Genomic DNA, 25,144 nt, shown 5'->3' on the forward strand with positions numbered 1-25,144 from the left:
TCCACCTGGATAGATATTGCCTTTTACTGGTATTAATTTTTGTACATGGTCCACCCAGGCGATGTGAATACAGTATTAGAAAATCAGAAATGTTTGTTTTTTGCTAATGCCTGATCTTCCTTTGCCAGGCAATTGCCAGTGACAACGGGCACTTACAGCTGTTAATGCTAAGTGCCTCTGTTACATGACTGATAAGGGCTCTGGGTGCAGGAGTTCATGCACTAACTAACCACAGTTCAAAGGCAAGAGGTGACCAAGGGTTATTCATTCACCTAAACATTACCAGGGACATGTGTGGTCTCCTAAGGCTTAAATGACTATAGTTGCTTGATGCTGGGACTTCTAATTCCTCAGGTCCTGCATAGTATCCAGTGGAGTAGTAAGGATTAGCTTTTTTTTTTTTTTTTTTTTTTTTTTTTTTTTCCATATAAAGTGCCTCATTTTTTTTACTTAGCTATCACCTGCAAAGTCTGGAGTCCTCAGAAAGATTGGAAATTATTGGATATCACTTGACAAGCTTTACCTTTAAGATTTATTTATCAGGAAAAATTCAGAAAATGTCCATCATCATCCAGACCTTTTCCATCTCAGCATGGGGTGAGGTAGGGTCCAGAGGGCAAGAAAAAACCTGATAGAAGTAAAAACATAACTTCCAGATCCCACTGTACTCACCTCCATGCATAGGGGTCCGAGTCTAGATTTCCATTAGTCCAAAACACTTAAGGGGAGGAGGCTGATCTGTGCCCCTGGTACTGTAATGTCTACTTGATAGAAAAACGTCTGGCCATCTCTTGGACTAGAACTGTGGTATGTAGGCCATAGTATTTTCTACCTGAGTGCTCTACCAATCGCACCACCAGGCGTTTACCGGATTAAATGAGTCGCACTCATACTAATTCATCTCTCAAGCCCCAGAATCCTATATATGCTAGTTTAACGACCTGAAATTGACATTTACACATTTTGTATAATGAGCTGGAACATTTGAATGTGATGCTATTCATGAAATTGTCATGAAATGGATTTAGAGCCCCCAGTATTGCCCTTTTCTGCCTGCTGACCTGCATGATGAAAGCTCCAAACAGGTGAAAATCTGGGTGAGGTTAGATTGACAAGAGTATATAGTGTGCAAAATATAGTACTCGGGAAGAGGAATTTAAAAATCTAAGCCTACTAGATAATGACTCACAATCTCAACATACAGTGGAGTCGCCTAATTTGCGTGTCTGTAAGCTGCGGATTTGTAATCCACGGTACTTTGACTAACCAGTCCCTATTTTTTTTTTATTCCATGGAAAAATCGCGAAAAACACGGTTCCTAGGTTCCAAAGTGGCTCATTTCCGAGGAGATTTATAATATCCAGGCACCCACGATGTATTCCGCAGCCGCTAGCCAATCACAGACAACCTAGACCCAGCCGCCAATCACAGCCCGGCCCTGATGGGCAAGTGTGTACACTACAGCTGCCATGTTTTGTTTACCTCCTGTCCCACCAACCGCCAACTACATGTGTTCCCCCGTGAGTTTTGAGCGCTACCTGGCCTTTGTTTTGTCAAGGTTACCTCTCCCTGGGCTCTGTTATGGACAGCCCCACCCTCCCCAAGGTGCCGTTTGACATGCATTAAATATTTCTAAGATAGTTTGTGTTTGCTGTTGGCAAATTAGGTGTAGGTAGGGTTCTGTAGGGGGGTTCCACAAGGGTCCACACCAAATATCCTTTTTTCCTATTGGTCCTTAACTTCATAAACTGCATATTTCATAAACTGCGGATATCGTAAACCGCAGGTAGGTACCAGTCTCTAATTGCCGCGGATTAGGCGACTCCACTGTAGTGCACAGAACCTGAACTCAACGCCTTGCCTTGCCTTTTCACTTGTACCCTTTTGGCGCCTGAAAATCCGAACTGGGTGACATCTCGTACACTAAAATAGGAGCTGACCACACACCGAACCCTCCAGCAGCTGTCTTGTGCCATGACATGTTACAAAAATAATAGATTCAGGTAAATTTTGGTGGCCATACTGTGCATTAACTATTATTATTATTATTATTATTATTATTTTGAGGTACTTTTTGGGAATGTGAAGTATGACTGTTCTTAATAATTATTGTTTCCTTTTCTTATTGTTTTTGGAATCTGCTATTTTAGTATCATTATTACTGCTGTTTCTTTTATGATGGAATTGCTTAATTTAAGTTCTGTATTATTATTATTATTATTATTATTATTATTATTATTATTATTGCTCTTGGTGCCAGAGTGAATATTCTAAGTCATACACTGTTATGTTAGGTCAGGCTTTCCTGCTTTATACCCTTTTATGTTACCAATCATCACCATCCTTGAGCATACCCTCAGTTCCCTAGCTCCCATATTCTGTTCAGTTTTTCATATTCCTCCCCTTTAACTTTTCCTTTCTGCTCAGATTTCTATTTCCGTTATCATTTGCCATAAGTGTTCTTCCCAATATTTATTTTTGAAACTACTCTTCCATCATCATCTTAAAATTTTCTCTAACCCTGGCTTAGATTTATTTAAGTTACACAAAATTACACACACCTTTTCTCAAGTCTGTGTTCAGTTTCTTCCCTAAACTACCTCCTGTCACTTTCTGTTTAGCTTTCACTCGGATGGGCTTTCGTCGTAATGAATCATGCGCTTCACGTAAGGTAATGCTCACTTTGCATTTAAGGTAGGAAGCAGTTTTATTTATATATTAGGTTTCCCTAAAATGTATGGATTGGAGATGGAGTTTTAGTTGTCGTTGTTGTTGTACGTTAGGTTCCGTTATGATTTATGAATGGGAAATTAATATTTTTCTATTTGTTAGATGGAATTCCCTTTGAAATTAGGTTTTATTAGATTTGCAGACTGATTTTTTCCTTTTTTTGTAGGATGGATGTTGTCACTTTTTATTTTAGGTTTCCTTAAATTTATCTTTGAGAGAGAGAGAGGCAAGGAATTTTATATTTGTAGCCATTCTGGATTAATTACAGGTTCAGTCATTGGCAATAGGAGTGAAACAGCAATAGGGGAAGGATGAAAGGGTCAGGTATTGCATATTCACTCACAGTAACATCAGAAATTCACAGAAAATGCATTGGATATTAACAGTACAAATATTAATATTATCTCATTATGAGTAACAATGTCTGCATGTTGGTTGATGGTAATGACCGAGAAAATGAGTGAGACAAAGTAGGTATGTACCCATCCATCATCCAATCCCTGTTTTCCCCCAAATAACAGGATGGTAGGGGTTTGGGGCTAGGCTGCTCCGTCCCAACATTTAATGCTAGGGTGACCAGCCTCACTAACTCAAGAGTGGCATTATGTGAGCAATAAACCCCCAACCACCCCTTTGTAGGAAGTATATTCATCTACCAAAATATCTTTCGTATATAGTTTCATTTATAAAGGCTCCGACATGCCTGCAAGCATTGGCCATGGTCACCTAATGGCCGCTCTCCATACTGCTGTATGTCTAGCAGCATTGAAATGATTATATCACATTTTTCACTACAGATGTACAGTGTGCTAAAATGAATAATAACTGATCAGAGTAGACTGCAGAATATTTGTATCCTTTCTTTTATTTACAAAGAATTGCGTCATCCAACATCGCATTGGTCAATGCTGGATGGTGAAAATTGCAGATAAATAATGCATACATATATTTTTAAATTTAATCTTGCCAATTGTCGCACTGAATAGTGAGCTTATATCTCCACTGAAAAATATGATCCATGATTTCAACTCTAGGAATTATTTTACTGTAAGACATAAACCTATTTGTAACAGTTAAGCAATCTTTTTTTTTTTTTTTTTTTTCCCCTGGAATCACTTACAGTAAATGTGCAGATATTGTTATACAGTACAGGTATTTGTCAATTTATAATATATTCAAGACTTAGACATTTTTAAGGAGTGAAAATGCTGTATGGCCCTCTTAAAGAATTTTTTTGGGATCTGAAGGACGAATCAACAGTTTTGAAGTCTGAAAACATTTTAACTTTAAGGAGTTTTGAAGAACAGATCATAGGAAAAGATTATTGATTCTAATTTATCACTACTACAGGATTTTTAGTCAGGGTTATTTCAGAATATTGCAAGGAATTTAGTATTAAGTATTGCAGAGCTTATATCAGTTAAGCTGTATCTTGACAAACTTTTAAATTGTCCAGACCTTTCTCTTAAGTTGAAGGGCAGTGTCGAATACGTGAAGGAAAGCGTTTGAGACCCACAGTGTTGACAGTTTACGAGGCTTTTTAGCATCTCTCTTCTAACCACCTGTATTTATCTTGCATATTACAGCTCAGTATTCCCCTCTGTTGTCTTTATATCTGTTTAGTACAGCTGTACACACTTGCTGCAGCAGAGTTTCCTGAGCCAAATAAAATCATCTGGCTAAGTTATACAAGGTACAAGATCCACATGTTTTGAAGAGAGGGTTATTGCTGAGAACTGTAAATAACCGAAAGGGGAATAGTAAAGTGCCATATGCAGATTCAAGCTGGTAAGGAAGAGAGTCTCAGACACTTTCGAAGCTCACGAGGAATCAGGCACGGGCATCTGGCACTACAGATAGATGCTTTGAAGTTCAGTTTCGTTAGGAATGGGCTCGGTAGGTGGAAATTTTAGGAACACGAAAGTTTGGGGGTGTTCAAATAGAATGACTCTCTCTCTCTCTCTCTCTCTCTCTCTCTCTCTCTCTCTCTCTCTCTCTCTCTCTCTCTCTCTCTCATTGATTCTGGTGCTTTTTTTTGTATAATTTTAGTGCCTTTGCTACTTTTTCCAATGTAAATATGCCTTTTATATGATGATGATGATGATGATGATTATTATTATTATTATTATTATTATTATTATTATTATATTACATTTCTCTCATGCTTCCCTTTTTGGCTTAGACACAGCAGATAATGTAAATCTCAAACTCTTCTCATTCACTTGAATAAAATAACAGTGTATCTTATTTGTTCCCCTCCCATATTTCTTCCATGCCCATTCTCCTCCTTTCTATGCCTATTGTGTTGATGTATGCCTTACCCCATGCCCTTCTTTCTCACTTTTTCTATGCCACTCTTCCCCTTTCTGATGTACTGTGCCTGTTCAAGTATTATATTTTCTGTTTGACGTTGATTCTCCCTCTTGTATAATCCCTATTTCACTCCCATTCTCCCTCTTCCTCTTGTACTCTCCCTATTTCACTCCCATGCACCCTCTTCCTCATGTATCCTCTCTGTTTCACTCCAATGCCCCCCTTTTCCCATTTAATCCACTTTTCTCTCACCTACACCCTTTTTCTCTCATCTACTCCCCTTTTTATTCACCTACTCCCCTTTTTCTTTCATCTATGCCCCTTTTTCTCTCATTACTCCCCTTCTCTCACCTACTCCCCTTCTCTCACCTACTCCCCTTCTCTCACCTACTCCCCTTTTTCTTTCATCAACTCCCCTTTTTCTCTCATCTGTGCCCCTTTTTCTCTCATCTATGCCCCTTTCTCTCATCTATGCCCCTTTTTCTCCCATCCACTCCTCTTCTCTCATCTCCCTTTTTTCTCCCATCTGCTCTCCTTTCTCTCATCTACTCCCCTTTTTCTCCCATCTACCCCCCATTTCTCCTTTCTACGCCCCATTTCTCCTTTCTACGCCCCATTTCTCCTTTCTACGCCCCATTTCTCCCTTCTACGCCCCGTTTCTCCCATCTACCCCCCGTTTCTCCCATCTACCCCCCGTTTCTCCCATCTACCCCCCATTTCTCCCATGAACCCCCATTTCTCCCATGAACCCCCATTTCTCCCATGAACCCCCATTTCTCCCATCTACCCCCATTTCTCCCATCTACCCCCATTTCTCCCATCTACCCCCCATTTCTCCCATCTACCCCCCATTTCTCCCGTCTACCCCTCATTTCTCTCGTCTACTCTCCAGTTTCATCTACTCCCAATCGCCTCTCCTGTACCCCACTCCCTCTCATTAATGCTTCACCTCTCTCACATTATGCCCATTTATCTATTTTGTGCCATACTTATTCTGTATCTATCTCTACCTTTTTACTTTTTTTTTTATATGCCTTTATTTTCTGCCTTTTTCTACATATCTTATATATATATATATATATATATATATATATATATATATATATATAATATATATATACTGTATGTATATATATTCTCTCCTCATTTATGTGTTCAGTTTTCTGCCATTTATTTCATTCACATTTCCACTAATTCCTTATATACTCATTTCAACTCCTTATTTTTTATTTTTTAATGACTTTTCCTGCCTAATGCCCAGTGTCTTATGTCCATTTAACCCATTTTATGGCCAGTCTTTTATTGTATGCCCATTTCCCCTATTTATTTCAATCCAGTGCTAACCCTTTCAGTTTTTACCTATTCCCACACCCTCATATTTGTCTGCTTCCCCCCCCCTTTTATTTTTTTTACCCTATGCAGTTCCCTTTTTCTTTTTTTTTCTTTGTCAGCATATTTTCAGTAATTCCTCTTCCCTTTTGTTATATCCTCTCTCATCTTATTTTTTACCCATTTCCACTCCTCCCCCCACCCACCCCTCACCCCCACTCATGCCCTGTTGCCTAAGCCTCATGAGAGAAGGATGCTGATTGGTCAACCTATTATGACGTCATGAGGCCCTGGATGCTGGTAGGTGGCTCTGGTATGACGTCACGTGGCTCTGGCTGTACAATATTGCTAAGTCATTATGTGTAAAAAAAACATGAATAAAGCTCTTCTAAATAATATTTGTTTACATATTACTTTTGTGGATATACGTGTGCTATTGATGGGGAATAGATCCATAGGGAATAGTCCATGGGTAATAGGGAATAGGTCCACGGAATACATCCATGGGAATAAGTCCATAGAGAATAGGTCCATGAGGTCGGAATATGTCCATGGAAATAGGTCCATGAGCAGGTCAGGGAGGAGGTCCATGGGAATAGGTCCATGAGCAGGTCAGGGAATAGGTCCATGAACAGGCCAGGGATAGGTCCATGAGCAGCAGGTCAGGGAATAGGTCCATGGAGATAAGTCCATGAGCAGGTCAGGGAATAGGTCCATGAGCTGCAGGTCAGGGAATAGGTCCATGAGCAGCAGGTCGGAATAGGTCCATGAGCAGCAGGTCAGGGAATAGGTCCATGAGGAACAGGTCTGAATAGGTCCATGAGCAGGTCAATGAATAGGTCCATGAGGAACAGGTCAGTGAATAGGTCCATGAGGAACAGGTCAGTGAATAGGTCTATGAGCAGGTCAGGGAATAGGTCCATGGAGATAAGTCCATGAGCAGGTCAGGGAATAGGTCCATGAGGAACAGGTCAGTGAATAGGTCCATGAGCAGGTCAGGGAATAGGTCTATGAGCAGGTCAGGAATAGGTCCATGGGCAGCAGGTCACAGAATGTCCATAGGGAATAGGTTAGTGAAAAATAGGTCCATAAAGAACATGTAGCCTATATGAGGGACAGGTTCATGAGGAATAGGTCCATGGCAAGTACATCCATGAGGGATAGGTTCATGAATGATAAATAGGCCCACAAATAATGGGTCCTCAGGCAATAGGTCCATTCTGAATAGGTCCACATAGAATAGATCCATAGGGAAGATTGACACAATAGGTCCATGAGGGATATGTCCATACGAAATAGGGGCCATGAGGAATAGGATCACGGAATAAGTCCATTGGTAGAGCCATGGGAAATAGGTTCAAGAGGGAGAGGCCCATCCTATTCCCCATGGATCAACTTCCAATGGACCTATTTCCCACAGACTTTTCCCTGTGGACCTATTTTTTATGAACATATTCCCACAGACCTATTTTGCACGGATCTACTCCCACTACAGCATATACTTATCCCATGGACCTATTTCCACTACAGTATATACTTATCATCCCATGGACCTATTCCTTATGGACCCATTTCCACTGCATTATATACTTATCATCCCATGGACCTATTTCCACTACAGTAAATACTTATCACGCTATGGACCTATTCCCCATGGACCTATTTCCACTACAGTATATACTTATCCCATGGACCTATTTCCACTACAGTATATACTTATCATCCCATGGACCTATTTCCACTACAGTATATACTTATCCCATGGACCTATTTCCACTACAGTATATACTTATCCCATGGACCTATTTCCACTACAGTAAATACTTATCACGCTATGGACCTATTCCCCATGGACCTATTTCCACTACAGTATATACATATCATCCCATGGACCTATTTCCACTACAGTATATACATATCCCATGGACCTATTCCCTATAGACTTATTTCCATTACAGTACTTATCCCATGGACCTATTTCCACTACAGTATATACTTATCATCCCATGGACCTATTTCCACTACAGTATATACATATCCCATGGACCTATTCCCTATAGACTTATTTCCATTACAGTACTTATCATCCCATGGACCTATTTCCACTACAGTATATACTTATCATCCCATGGACCTATTTCCACTACAGTATATACTTATCATCCCATGGACCTATTTCCACTACAGTATATACTTATCCCATGGACCTATTTCCACTACAGTAAATACTTATCATCTCATGGACCTATTTCCACTAGTATATACTTATCTCATGGACCTATTCCCCATGGACCTATTTCCACTATAGTATATACTTATCATCCCATGGACCTATTTCCACTATAGTAAATACTTATCATCCCATGGACCTATTTCCACTACAGTAAATACTTATCTCATGGACCTATTTCCATTACAATAAATACTTATTATCCCATGGACCTATTTCCACTACAGTTTATACATATCCCATGGACCTATTTCCACTACAGTATATACATATCCCATGGACCTATTTCCAATACAGTATATACTTATCCCATGGATTTATTCCCTATGGACCTATTTCCACTACAGTATACTTATCCTATGGACCTATTTCCACTACAGTATATACTTATCCCATCGACCTATTCCATATGGACCTATTTCCACTACAGAATATACTTATCCCATGGACCTATTCACTATTGACCTATTTCCACTACATTATATATATATTTATTTTCCCATGGACCTATTTCCACTACAGTATATACTTATCACCCTATGGACCTATTACCATTACAGTATATACATATCATCCCACTGACCTATTTCCACTACAGTATATACTTATCCCATGGACCTATCTCCACTACAGTATATACTTATCCCATGGACCTATTCTGGATGGACCTATTTCCACTAGAGTATACTTATCCTATGGACCTATTTCCACTACAGTATATACTTATCCCATCGATCTATTCTTTATTGACCTATTTCCACTACAGTATATATTTATTTTTCCATGGACCTATTTCCACTACAGTATATACTTATCACTCTATGGACCTATTCTCCATGGACCTATTACCATTACAGTATATACATAACATCCCATGGACCTATTTCCACTACAGTATATTTTTATCATCCCATGGACCTATTCCAAATGGACCTATTTCCTCAACAGTATATACTTATCATGCCATGGACCTATTTCCATTAGAGTATATACATATGCCATGGACCTATTTGCACTACAGTATATACTTATCATCCCATGGACCTATTCCCAATGGACCTATTTCCACTACAGTATATAAATCATGTCATGGACCTATTTCCACTACAGTATATGCTTATCATTCCATGGATCTATTTCCACTTTATATACTTATCACTGCCTTGGACCTATTCCCAATGGACCTATTTCCACTACAGTATATACTTATCCCATGGACCTATTTCCACTAGTATATACTTATCCCATGGACCTATTTCCACTACAGTATATACTTATCATCCCATGGACCTATTTCCACTACAGTATATACTTATCATCCCATGGACCTATTTCCACTACAGTATATACTTATCCCATGGACCTATTTCCACTACAGTATATACTTATCCCATGGACCTATTTCCACTACAGTACATACTTATCCCATGGACCTATTTCCACTACAGTATAAGTATCATCCCATGGACCTATTTCCACTACAGTATAAGTATCATCCCATGGACCTATTTCCACTACAGTAAATACTTATCTCATGGACCTATTTCCATTACAATAAATACTTATCCCATGGATTTATTCCCTATGGACCTATTTCCACTACAGTATATACTTATCCCATGGACCTATTCTGGATGGACCTATTTCCACTACAGTATACTTATCATCCTATGGACCTATTCCCACTACAGTATATACTTATCCCATCGACCTATTCCATATGGACCTATTTCCACTACAGTATATATATATTTATTTTCCCATATACCTAATTCCACTACAGTATATACTTATCACGATATGGACCTATTCCCCATGGACCTATTACCATTACAGTGTATACATATCCCATGGACCTATTTCCACTACAGTATATACTTATCAAATGGACCTATTTCCACTACAGTATATACTTATCAAATGGACCTATTTCCTCAACAGTATATACTTATCCCATGGACCTATTTCCGCTACATTAAATACTTATCACGCTATGGGCCTATGCCCCATGGACCTATTTCCACTACAGTATATACTTATCCCATGGACCTATTTCCACTACAGTATATACTTATCATCCCATGGACCTATTTCCACTACAGTAAATACTTATCATCCCATGGACCTATTTCCACTACAGTATACTTATCCCATGGACCTATTTCCACTACAGTATATACTTATCATCCCATGGACCTATTTCCACTACAGTATATATTTATCATCCCATGGACCTATTCCAAATGGACCTATTTCCACAGTATATACTTATCATCCCATGGACCTATTTCCACTACAGTATATACTTATCCCATGGACCTATTTCCACTTCTTCATATACTTATCATCCTATGGACCTATTTCCACTACAGTATATACTTATCACTGCCCTGGACCTATTCCCAATGGACCTATTTCCATTACAGTATATACTTATCCCATGGACCTATTTCCACTACAGTACATACTTATCCCATGGACCTATTTCCACTACAGTATATACTTATCATCCCATGGACCTATTTCCACTACAGTATATACTTATCCCATGGACCTATTTCCACTACAGTACATACTTATCCCATGGACCTATTTCCACTACAGTATAAGTATCATCCCATGGACCTATTTCCATTACAGTATATACTTATCCCATGGACCTATTTCAAATACAGTATATTCTTATCCCATGGACCTATTTCCACTACATTACATACTTATCCCATGGATTTATTCCCTATGGACCTATTTCCACTACAGTATATACTTATCATCCCTTGGACCTATTCTGGATGGACCTATTTCCACTACAGTATACTTATCATCCTATGGACCTATTCCCACTACAGTATATACTTATCCCATCAACCTATTCCATATGGACCTACTAACACTACAGTATATACTTATCCCATGGACCTATTCCCTATTGACCTATTTCCACTACAGTATATATATATATATTTTCCCATGGACCTATTTCCACTACAGTATATACTTATTACTCTATGAACCTATTCCCCATGGACCTATTACCATTAGTGTATACATATCCCATGGACCTATTTCCACTACAGTATATGCTTATCCCATGGACCTATTTCCACTACAGTATATGCTTATCCCATGGACCTATTTCCACTACATTATATACATATCCCATGGACCTATTACCTACGGACCTATTTCCACTACATTATATACTTATCCTATGGACCTATTTCCACTACAGTATATACTTATCCTATGGACCTATTTCCACTACAGTATTTACTTATCCCATGGACCTATTCCCAATGGACCTATTTCCCTACATTATATACTTATCATCCTATGGACCTATTTCCACTACAGTATATACTTATCCTATGGACCTATTTCCACTACAGTATTTACTTATCATCCCATGGACCTATTTCCACTACATTAAATTTTTCATCCCATGGACCTATTTCCATTACAGTATATATCTATCATCCCATGGACCTATTCCCCATGGACTTATTTCCACTACAGTATATATTTATCATCCCATGGACCTATTTCCATTACAGTATATATCTATCATCCCATGGACCTATTCCACTAGTATATACTTATCCCATGGACCTATTCCCCATGGACCTATTACCATTAGTGTATACATATCCTATGGACCTATTACAACTACAGTATATACATATCATCCCATGGACCTATTTCCACTACAGTATATATTTATCATCCCATGGACCTATTCCAAATGGACCTATTTCCACAGTATATACTTATCATCCCATGGACCTATTTCCACTACAGTATATATTTATCATCCCATGGACCTATTCCAAATGGACCTATTTCCTCAACAGTACATACTTATCCCATGGACCTATTTCCACTACAGTATATACTTATCATGCCATGGACCTATTTCCACTACAGTATATACTTATCATCCCATGGACCTATTTCCACTACAGTATATACTTATCATCCCATGGACCTATTCCAAATGGACCTATTTCCACTACAGTATATACTTATCATCCCATGGACCTATTTCCACTACAGTATATACTTATCATCCCATGGACCTATTCCCTATGGACCTATTTCCAATACAATATATAATTATCATCAAATGGACCTATTTCCACTACAGCATATACATATCCCATGGACCTATTTCCACTACAATATATAATTATCAAATGGACCTATTTCCACTACAGTATATACATATCCCATGGACCTATTTCCATTACAGTATATACATATCCCATGGACCTACTCCCTATGGACCTATTCCTCATGGATGTATTCCATGTGGACCTATTTCTCATGGACCCCTGTGGATTTATTCCTCATGGACCTATTCCCTATGGACCTGTTGCTTATGGACCCCTATGGACCTACTCCTTATGGACCCCTATGGACCTATTCCCATGGACCTATTCTAAGGATGTTTTCCCTATTTATCAAAACACTCATGAATGTTCAGTTTTATTTGTCATAGGTCTTACACTTTGAGAAAATAGGTAAATAGGTAGGTAGGTGGGTGTGGGTAGGAACATAGAAGAATAGGTAAATAGGTAGGTGGGTGCAGGTAGGAACACAGGAAAATAGGTAAATATTTAGGTGGGTGTGGGTAGGAACATAGGAAAATAGGTAAATAGGTAGGTGGGTGTGGGTAGGAAAATAGGTAAATAGGTAGGTAGGTGGGTTGGTGGGTAGATAGGTAAGTAGGTAGGTAGGTGGGTGTGTGGGTGGGTTGGTAGGTAGGTGGGTGGGTGAATGGGTAGGTAGGTAGGCAAGTAGGTAGGTGGATGGGTGAGAGGGTAGGTCAATAGGTAGGTAGGTGGATGGGTGGGTGGGTTGGTAGGTAGGTAGGCAGGTAGGTAAGTAGGTGGGTAGGTAGGTAGGTGGATGAGTGGGTGGGTGGGTGGATGGGTACGTAGGTAGGTAGGTACAGCAGGTAGGTAGGTGAGTGGGGTGGGGGTAGGTCGATAGGTGGGTAGGTGGGTGGGTAGGAAGGTGGGTAGGAAGGTAGGTAGGCAGATGGGTGGGTGGGAGACTAGGTGGGTAGGTAGGTAGGTAGGTAAGTGGGTAGGTAGGTAGGTAGGTAGATAGGTAGGCAGGTAGGTAGGTAAGAGGGTGGGTGGGTGGGTGGGTGGGTAAATAGGCAGGTAAGTGAGTAGGAGGGTGGGTGGGTGGGTTGGGGGTTAGGTGGATAGGTAGGGAGGTGGCTGGGAGGGTGAGTAGGTAGGTAGGTAGGTAGGTAGGGAGGTGGGTGGGTGGGTAGTTGGGTAGGTGGGTGGGTGGGTGGGTGGGTGGTTGGGTAGGTGGGTGGGTGGGTGGGTGGGTGGGCAGGTTGGTAGGTAGGTAGGTAGGTAGGTAGGTGGGTGGGTGGGTAGGAAGGTAAGTGTGTGGGAAACTAAGTAGTTAGGTAGGTATGTAGGTGGGTGGGTGAATGTGGAGCTAAGTAGGTAGGTAGGTACATACGTACATACTGTACATAGGTGGGTGAGTGGGTAGGCAGGTTTGTAGGCAGGTAGGTAGGCAGTTGTGTGGGGGTAAGTAGGAAGGTAATAGGTAAGTAGTTAGGTAGGTGGCTGGGGGATGAGTAGGTAGGAAGGAAGGTGGGTGGGTGGGTAGGTAAGTGGGTGGCTGGGTGGTTAGGTAGGTAGGCAGGTAGGTCAGTAGGTGCATAGGTGGGTAGGTAGGTAGGTAGGTAAGTATGCACATACATAAGTGGGTGGGTGAGTGAGTAGGAAGGCTGGTAGGTATGTAGATGACTGGGTGGGGGGGTTAGTAGGAGGGTTGTGGGTGGGTAGGTAGGTAATTATGTAGGTGGGTGGGGAGGTGAGTAGGAAGGTGGGTGGGTAGGTAGGTAGTTATGTGGGTAGGCAGGTAGGTGGGTAGGGTGGTAAGGAAGGTAGGTAGGTAGGTGGGAGGGTGGGTGGGTGAGTAGGTAGGTGGGTGGGTAGGTAGGTAGGTAGGTGGGTAGGTAGGTAGGCAGGCAGATAGGTAGGTAGGTAGGTAGGTGGGTGGGAGGGTGGGAGGCTTTGTGGGTATGTGGGTGGGTGGATGGATGGCTAAGAGGTAAGTAGGTAGGAAGTTAGGTAGGCAGGCAGGCAGGCAGGCAGGCAGCAGGCAGGTAGGTAGGTAGGTAGGTGAATGGGTGGCAAGGTGGGTGGGTGGGTAGGTTAGTATTTAGGCAGGTAGGTAGGTAGGTAGGTAGGTAGTACATAGGTAGGTAGGTGGGTGGGTGGGTGGGTAGGTAGGTAGGTAGGTAGGTAGTAAGTAGGTAGGTGGGCAGGTGGGGGGGTGGGAGAGTCAGCAGGTGGCAAGGTGGGTGGGTGGGTATAAGGTAGGTAGGTTGGATGGGTGAGACTGGGTAGTTAGTAGGGTAGACAGGTAGGTAAGTTGCTAGGCTGGTGTGTGGGTAGGTAAGCAGGTAGGTAGGTAGGTAGGTAGGTGTGGTAGGGTAGGGTAGGGTAGAGTAGGGTGGGATGGGATAGGGTACAGCTGGGTAGGGTGGGTAGGCAGGTAGGTAGGTAGATGGGCTGGTGGGTAGGTAGGTAGGGAGGAGAGAGAGGGGGGTAGGAAGGTTGGGAGGAAGGTATGGAGGGGGGGTTAGTAAGTAGGGAGGTAGCAGGAACATACTGTAGGTAGGAAGATGGGCAGGCAATGAACTATGTAGGTAGGTAGGTAGGTAGGTACATAGGGAGGGAGAGAGGAGGACAGGAAGATGGGTAGGTAGGTAGGTAGGTAGGTAGACAGCTAGGCAGGGAATGGCACATAGGTAGGTAGGTGGATGGGTATGTTGGTTGGTAGACAGACAGACAGACAAGTAGTAGGTAGGTACATAGATAGGTAGGTATGCAGGTTGGTAGGTAGGCAGGTAGGTATGTAGGTATGTGGGTGGGTAAGCAGGAAGGGACATAGGTAGGAAGATAAGTGGGCAGGGAAATATGCAGGTAGGTAGGTAGGGAAGTAGTAGGCAGAAAGGCAGGCAGGAAGACAGGTAGGTACTGGAGGTAGGAAGATAGGTAGGTAGGAGAGTACATAGGTAGGCAGAAAGGTAGGTAGGTAGGCAGAAAGGTAGGTAGGACGATAGGTAGGTAGGTAGAAAGGGTGGGAGGAAAGAATAATGGGTGTTTGGCAGGGAGGAAGGTAGGCAGGAAGGTAGGTAGGCAGCAAGGTAGGTAGGCAGGAAGGCAGGTAGACAGGCACATACGGAACCACAGAGCTTGACAGGATGATAGGTAGGGAGGTAGGTAGGTAGGTAGGCAGGGAGAGGTAGGTAGGTAAGAATATAGGTCAGTAATTAGATAGGTAGGTAGGCAGGTGGGAAGGTAGGCAGGTAGGTAGAGAGCTAGGTAGGTAGGTAGGTAGGTAGGTAGGTAGGTAGGTAGGAAGGAGGGGGGGAGGGTGATAGGCAGGGAGTTAATTAGGGAGGGAGGAAGGTAGGTGTTAAGGTAGGTAGGAAGGCAGACAGGTAAATAATGTGGGAGGAAGGACGGTAGGAAGGTAAGTAGGATGAGCTGGGAATAGGTAGGTAGGTAGGTAGGTAGATTAGTAACAAAGCAGGAAGGTAAATTGGCATGTAGGAAAGGTGAAAGGGAGGGAAGGAGGAAGGGAGGGAAGGAGGAAGGGAGGGAGGAAGGGAGGGAGGAAAGGAGGAAGGAAGGGAGGTAAGCAGGAAGGGAGGAGAGGAAGCAGATAGATAGGTATATGGGCAGAAAGGGAGTTAAATAGGTCTGTAGGTAGGCAGGTAGGTATGTAGGTAGCAGGTGGGTAGGAAGGGAGGGAGGTAGAAGGGTACTTAGGATGGGGAGAGGGAGGAAAGCAGGAAGCAAGTAGGGATATATGCAGGCAGATAGGCAGGCAGGTAGGTAGGTAGGTAGGTAGGCAGGTGCACACATAGGTAAGGAGTGAGACAGATAGGTAGGTAGGTAGGTAAGTAGATAGGGAGGGAGGGAGGGCTATAAGTAGTAGGTAGGTAAGAAAGTAGATACATAGAAAGATAGGCAGGGAGGTTGAAAGATAGGCAGGATGGTACATGGGTAGACAGGAAGGTAGGTAGGCAGGTTGGTAGTAAGAGACGTAGGTAGGCAGAGAGGCAGTTAGGTAGGTAGATGGGTAGGTACATCAGATAGCTAAGTAGGTAGCTAGGGAGAAGGGTGGCATGTAGGTAGGCAAGTAGGTTAGTAAGTAGGTACATAATCTGGTAAGCAGGTAGGCAGATAGGGAGGGACAGTGGCAGCAGGGATGTAGGTAGATTGGTAAGTAGGTATAATGGTAAGGTAGGGAAGTAGGTAGAAAGACTGGCAGGGAGATATGTAGGTAGGTCGGGAGGAAGGCAGGAAGGTAGATAGGCAGACAGGTAAGTAGGTAGGTAGCACAACAGGTAGTGCAGTGGGTAAGCAGGTAGGTAGGTAGGTAGGTAAATACATGAGAAGGAAGGGTGGTAGACAGGGACACAGGTAGGTTGGTAAGTTAGTATTGTGGTAGGCAGGAAGGTGGTAGGTAGGTAGGTAGGTAGGTAGGTAGGTAGGTAGGTAGGTAGGGATGGAGGGAGGGAGGGGGTAGGTAGGGAGGGAGATAGGTAGGGAGGTAGGGTCGAGGTAGGAAGGCAGGTATGTATGTATGTAAGTAGGTGTGTGTGTGTGTGTGTGTGTGTGTGTGTGTGTGTGTGTGTGTGTGTGTGTGTGTGTGTGTGTGGCTGGGTGGATGGGTGGGTAGGTAGGAAGGTAGGTAAATAGGTATTTAGGTAAGTGGGCAGGTGGGTGGGCAGGCAGGTGGCTGTGTGGGTGGGTGGGTGGGTAGGTAGGAAGGTATGTAGGTAGATAGGTAGGTGGATGAGTGGATGGGGTGGTAGGTAAGAAGGTACATGGGTGGGTGAGTGGGTGGGCAGGTAGGTAGGTAGGTAGGTAGATGGGCAGGGAGGTGCGTGGGTGGGTAGGTAGGAAGGTATGTGGGTAGGTAGGAAGGTATGTAGGTAGGTAGGTAGGTGGGTGAGTGGGTGGGATGGTAGGTAAGAAGGTACATGGGTGGGTGAGTGGGTGGATAGGAAGGTAGGTAGGTAGGTGGGCAGGAGGATGGAGGTGGGTGGTTGGGTAGGCAGGCAGGCAGGCAGGTAGGTAGGTAGGTAGGTAGGTTGGTAGGTAGGTGGGTGGGGGGGTGGGATGGTGGGGGGGTTGTTCAGTTGGTTGGTAGGTAGGTGGGGTATGTGTAGTTGTGTGTGTGTGTGTGTGTGTGTGTGTGTGTGTGTGTGTGTGTGTGAGTGGGGGGGGTAGGTAGGTAGGTAGTAGGCGTGTGTGTGGGGGGTAGGTAGGTAGGTAGGTAGGTAGGTGTATGCGTGTTTGTGTGTGGGGGTAGGTAAGTAGGTAGGTGTGTGTGTGTGTGTGTGTGTGTGTGTGTGTGTGTGTGTGTGTGTGTGTGTGTGTGTGTGGAGGGTAGGTAGGTAGGTAGATGTGGGGGGGTAGGTAGGTAAGTAGGAAGGTAGGTTGGTAGGTGTGTGTGTGTGTGTGTGTGTGTGTGTGTGTGTGTATGAGTGTGTGTGTGGGAGGGGTAGGTAGGTAGGTGTGTGTGTGGGGGGGTAGGTAGGTAGGTAGGTGTATGTGTATATGAGTGTGTGTGGGGGTAGGCAGGTAGGTATGTGTGTGGGGTAGGTAGGTAGGTAGGTAGGTAGGTAGGAAGGTAGGTAGGTAGGTTGGTAGGTGTGTGTGTATGAGTATGTGTGGGGGGGTAGGTAGGTAGGTGGGTGGGCAGGTGGGTGGGTGGGTGGGTGGGTAGGTAGGTAGGTAAGTTGGTGGGTAAGTGGGTGAGTGGGTGGGGTAGTAGGTAAGAAGGTACGTGGGTGGGTGGTTCAGATGGTAGGTATGTAGGTAGGTGTGTGTGTGTGGGGGGTAGGTAGGTAGGTAGTAGGTGTGTGGGGGGGGTTGGTAGGTAGGTAGGTTTGTGCATGAGTGTGTGTGGGGGTAGGTAGGTAGGTAGGTAGGTAGGTAGGTAGGAAGGTAGGTAGGTAGGTAGGTGTGTGTGTGTATGAGTGTGTGTGTGGGGGGGTAGGTAGGTAGGTGTGTGTGGGGGGTGGTACGTAGGTAGGTAGGTAGGTAGGTATATTGGTAGGTAGGTAGGTGTGTGTGTGTTTGTGTAAGGGTGTGTGTGGGGAGTAGGTAGGTAGGTAGGTAGGCTGGTAGGTAGGTAAGTTGGTAGGTGGGTGGGTGGGCAGATAGGTAGGTTGGTAGGTAGGTAAGTTGGTGGGTGGTTGGGTAGGTAGGCAGGTGGGTGGGATGGTGGGTGGGTTGGTTGGATGGTTGGTTGGTAGGTAGGCAGGTAGGTTGGTAGATGTGTTTGTGTATGTATGAGTGTGTGTGTGGGAGGGGTAGGCAGGTAGGTAGGTAGGTGTGTGTGTGTGGGGGGGGTAGCAAGGTAGGTATGTGTGGGGGGGAAGGTAGGTAGGTAGGTAAGTAGGTAGGTAGGGAGGGTGGGAGGGAGGAAGGTAGGTAGGTAGGTACGTAGGGAGGGAGGGAGGGAGGGAGGTAGGTAAGTAGGTAGGTAGGGAGGGAGAAAGGTAGAGATTAGCAGAGAGATATGCAGGTAAAACAACAACAATAACGACAACAACAACAATAATAATAGAGCACAGCATAATAATAATAATAATAATAATAATAATGTACAGGCATGAATGACATCGTATTTATGTAGCTTCAGTCACCCTTAACACCGAATCCGTGGCGATTTCTTCTCTTCTTATAGACGGGTATTTCGATATTACGATATAACGTAGCAAATAATGTGTAATAGGCAAAATAAATCGCTAGGTAAGAGGTGCTTGGGCAAAATAATGTCCCCTAAGCCCTATCAGCTCGGATGTTGGCCAGGTGTAGTCAGATTGGAGAGTTGATTTCACTAGCAACCAAGGAGATTCATCCCTATTTCATATAAAAAGTTCATAGAATTTCACGTAACGAAGAGGTATATTTTAAGTTAAGGGAGTGACCCATTTCTGTCAGATGAAATCAAGTGACTATTAAAGAGGTTTACAAGGAGCCTACAGGTGGTGGCACCGTGTACCTTCGGTGGAGCAACCGCGGAGTCCACCCAGGGAGTCAGACCAAACACACGATACAGCAGTGTAAGGGTCAACTCCGGACGTGGTGATTGGGACCCGCAAAGAAAACGACTCTTTATTGCCTCTATGTAACTCGTACCTGACGATGTGCCGGCAGTGTTGTCATGTCATGCCATGTCAGTGATGTCATATATCATGTCTGTGCTGCCAAGTAATGTTATGTTTGTGATGTCATGTCCTAACGAGTAATGTCGGTGTTGCTATGTCATGTTATGCCATGTCAGGTCATCTGAGTGCCGCCATGTCATGTCATACCAGTGCGGTCATACTGTGTCATATCAGTGCTGTCATTAATGTCAGCATGTCATGCTAGTGTCGGGTCATGTCAGTGGTGTCATGGTGTCACAATAACATGTACGTCATCTCAACCAACTGTAAAAAAAAAAAAGAAAAAAAAAAAAGTGATTACGAAGAGCTGAGACAACCCTGTAACTCCCCCCCTCCCCCTTCCCCCCATTCCCTAATCCCTGTGTCTCCTCCACTCCCTTTCCCTCCTCTCATCTCACTCTTTCCTCCTCTCCGTCTCTTATCTCTCCACCACCTCACTTTTTTCCTCCAACTCCCTCCCCACTGCCTGTTTCCTCCACTCTCTCTCCCTTCCTCCCTCCTCCTCCCTCCACCATCCCAATCTCTCCTACACCCTCCCTTTCGTCCTCAATTTCCTCTAAGATATATTAAATTTCCTTTCAATAACCCAAAATTCTCAACCCTACACTCTGGTCACTTTAAAGGCAGAAAATGAACGATAAATTAGCAAAAATAATATGCTACTCCCCAAACGCACGGAAAATATAACGAAGTAATGCGTTAAAAAAGTATATCCTCTTCGTTAAATCACGTGGTATATCAATTAATCATCTAACATCATTCTGGGTTAATTATACGAAGATATAAGAAATAACTGACGTGGATAAAAATAATTGATAAATACAGGTAAAATATCCTGTCACATCGTAAACTCGTAATATCACATCGTAAAGTAGTTATCCATTATTTATCATCCATCAGGGTTAATCATACGAAGTGAAAAAGGTAAAATTAATTGAAAACATGAGTGACAAATCGCGGTTGTAAATGATTTGGTAGAGAAATGAACAATGGCGTCGTGGGGGTAGGCTAGCCCTGTTTATTTAATCGGCGTCCAAATTTATCATCTTTTATCTATTTTCCTTCTAAATTAACTACACAAAGATAATAGACATCGGGGTAATAGATTATGGACCTGAGATTGATATAATTCTAGGATTACGCGATGAATGGTGACTGCAATGCGTTCAACAGGGCGGGACTACCCGAGCGTCGCCAGGTGAGAACACGATTTCTCACCTTTGCTCTCCGCGATGATGCTCGGTCGTTCTCCGCCTCCCCTCATGGCTCCGTCGCTTCTCTGTATCTTCCTCGAAATTTTGTGACACAAGGGCGCCCCTAAATCGTCGATAAAACACCACAAAACAAAGAAAAACTGGGACGCCATATCTCCCTACCCCTTCGAAGGCAAAGGTAAACACGGGCAGGTGCGTGGGTGTTGCCAATCCTACGCACCTTCGCACCGATCGCTAAGCCTGCTAAGAAAAATCGCTACGCTCATCATACACCCAAAATAACCACGACAAAACAATAAAAATTACAATTATCTTTACAATAACACCAATTCTTCGCGACTATATAAAAAATTCGACAGATTTCTTACCACAAGCTGTTAAATAGGACTGATTAATGGACGGGGGAAAAATATAAATCTAACGGGAAAAGCGCTGAATTTGCAACTCTGTAGAGCACATGTAACGTCGTTTGTTTTTTAAAAGGATCGCTTCCGGGTTACGCGATGTCTTCTTTCATCTGACGGAACTGGGCCATTTTTACGACTAGAATGCTAAGTCGGGGTTGTATGAAAATGGATGAAACGTAATTATAATGCGGGAATGAGTCTTCCTGGTTACTATCCGATTTCTCAAAACTTGTCCCAGATTTTCGTCCTGTGCAGATTATTTCACGTAGCTCAATTGCCACGTAGGACAACATTACGTCTCTACATCCTTTCCATAGCACTTCTTCGTGACTAGCATCATATTCTAGCTTTAATCTATCGTTAGAACTCCTTATTCAAAATGAAGAAGGCAATTTTAGGCCAAGTTAGAGTGAAATGGGAATAGACGAAAAAATAGCGACTCTCCATCTTGAAAGCTGAAGTGTAGCGAGAGACTGACACTAGAATACGGTGCTAATCACGAAGAAGTGCTATGGAAAGGGTGTAGCGCCTTAGTACTGCCTTTTGCTGCCTCTGAGCTACGTGAAATAAGCTGCAAAAGGACGAAAATCAGGGCCAACTTAAAATGAACGAAGTATAGGCGAGCCAACCCTCCAATCTGACTACACCTGGCCACCACCTGAGCTGAGAGGGGCTAGGGAGGTGTGCTAGGTGAAAACAGACACAGTATATGCAAGTTTACAACAATACAAGGTTGTCATCATCACCACCACCATCATCATTATCACCACCACCATCATCATTATCATCTTATCATTATCATCTTTTTTATTATTATTATCATCATCATCATTATTATCATATCATCATAATCATCATATTATTCTCATCATCAACATCATTAGGATATCATCATCATAATCATCATATGTTTATCACCATCATTATCATCACCATTATCACACTATCATCATCATTATCATGTCATTATTATCATCATCATCATCATTACCACCACCGCCAGCATCATTATCATATGACCGTCATAATCATATTTTTATCATCATCATCATCACCACAAACACCACCATTATCATACATCATATCATCATCATTATCACCACCACCACCATCACCACCACCACTATCGTATCATCACCACCACCACCACCACCACAACCACTACATTTCTCTCCACTGATTTCTTGTTCGTTAGCCCGTCTCTCTCTCTCTCTCTCTCTCTCTCTCTCTCATACACACACACACACACACACACACACACACCTACATGGGGGGGGGGAGAGGGGCCAAGAAGGAATAATAAAAACACAACAATCCTCCAACATCAATTTATTTATTGATAATCACGAAGAAGAGCAGTTGGGCAATATATATATACTGATAACAAGGGAAGGATGGCCATTAAACTTTACAAAATATACAAGAGCATTATTTACACACTACAAAACATTACAGGGCTTGTGAACTGTATATTTTTTATGTAATTTCTAAAGGCGCGTCCCCACCGTAAGCCTGCTGGTGTGGGTGCTGGCTCTCTATCGCTGTAACACGTGTAAGTCCCACAAGTCTGCTGTGGTGTGGGCGCGGGCTTCGTATCCTTGTCACACGTAGAGGTCCCCCCCCCCCGCACATGTCTGCTGGTGTGGGCGTGTTTTGTATCCTTGAAACACGTGTTAGTCCCCGCCCGCAAATGGCTGCTGGTGTGGGCGCGAGTTCTGTTTCGCTGTAACACGTTTAAGTCCCCGCCAGCACCCGCCCGCGTTCAGTGTGGCCGCTTGTATGGGTTGTGGTGATGCAGATTTCCGCCCACACCAGCAGGCTTGTGGTCTGGACGCTGCCTCTTATATACAGGGTGGTCTGGATATAGCACTACACTTGACACTCAGCCGCTGATGCCCTGTGTGCTGCTGGAACGGCTCTGGCTGCGGGTGTGGGCGTGGGTGTGGCAGTGGGAGCAGGAAATCAATAAACGAAGCAGGGTAGACACTGATAATGCTGACTGAGCTGTTTTATGGAGTGCTCAGTCTGCCGGTGTGGGCGTGGGAGTGGGAGAGGAATACGCGAGGCAGGGTAGACACTTCAGAAGCCGTACCCGGAACACAAAAGACCACAGCGGACGGGGGAAGGGCAGCCATATAACAAGACCATCCTAGATATATAATTACCTTAGTTATAAGTCCAATTCTAGAGTGCACTGGGGAGATCCTAACACCTTTTCTCTGGTGATTTATTCTGTCCCTAATTCCTTCTCTTTGACGATTTGAGTATTATACCTCAACCCCTTCCATCTTCTCTCTCTCTCTCTCGACGATTTTAATGGAAACTCGTAGTGAAGGGGTTAATGAAGGCTGTTAGTAACCCCTCCACGACACAGACAGATAGACTGATAGATAGATAGAGAGGGAGATAGAGACAGACATAGAAAGATGGATAGATAGTTGGATTCACAGGTATATAGATGGAGTGACAAAAAGGTAGACAGATTGATAGACAGCTATATAGAAAGATAGATAGACAGAAAGACGGATAGACAGACAGACAGATGGATTGATAGATGAATGGAGATATAAAGATGGACAGTGACAAACAGGTACGTAGGTAGGTAGGTAGGTAGGTAGGCAGGTAGACAGAGGTAGATACATATAGATATACAGATCGGTAGGTAGGTAGACGGAGGGAGAGAGAGAGAGAGAGAGAGAGAGAGAGAGAGAGAGAGAGAGAGAGAGAGAGAGAGAGAGACCTTTTCACCATCCACACAATTTGCATCACTGACACACACGAACATAATCAGCAGTCTTAGGGAACATAAATCGCTTAGGATCAGGTGTTAAGGACTCTCCCTGGGCACACGAGAACCCGATTCATAACAGTATTAAGTCTTGGCTCTTCCTTCTTGCTCCCTCCGTGAAGTTTTATCCAGCTTACGAGGATAGTAATAATAATAATAATAATAATTATTATTATTATTATATTTTTTGAGTTTTACGCCGTGTGCCCTTTCGTCAATAAGGGCTAAGGCGTTGCCCCTGGGTAGAGGACTTTGGTTTTGTAGCGTGTAGCACTGTATGACTGGATGCCCCTCCTGATGTCTACTATTGACCCTTGGGTGGACTCGAACCTCCGTCCCTTTGGTCGGAAAGCACTAACCCACTGAGCCACGGCTTCTACAACCAGCTAGGTGACAGGAGAGCGCTACCTCTCCCGGCAGGGCAGCTTACCCTGACGCAGCACGAACTCACGACTCTTTGGTCCCGAGTCAGGTGCTCTACCACTGAGCCTTCATTAACCCCTTCAGTACTTAACACCTTGCCTTGAAGCTGAATAAAAAATCTCATGGAGGAAGCAAGAAAGAAAACGGGGCATTGGATTGTATGGGGTCCTTGGTTAAATTCCTGTGTTAATAGTTTTTGTTTTTGTGTTTATTGGTTTGTTTATGGTATTGTTTAGTCTCTTGTTTTGGTTTGTGTTTATGTCTGTGTTTACTTTCAGTGTGTGAGATCTGTTTATAATTTTGTCTAGTCTTGTGTTCTGTGTATGTGTAGAACATTGTGCTTATCGTGTGTGTGTATGTACAGGTATGTGCGAATGTATGGTGTGTGTGTATGTGTAAATGTGTGCATATATCCAGCCAAAAGAGACGCATGTGAATATTGCACATACACACTATAAAATACATATACTGTACATT

The sequence above is a fragment of the Coenobita brevimanus genome, chromosome 77 (genome assembly GCF_032717465.1).
Source record: "Coenobita brevimanus isolate Jiangsu-jjx chromosome 77, ASM3271746v2, whole genome shotgun sequence".
Lineage (NCBI taxonomy): Eukaryota > Metazoa > Arthropoda > Malacostraca > Decapoda > Coenobitidae > Coenobita > Coenobita brevimanus.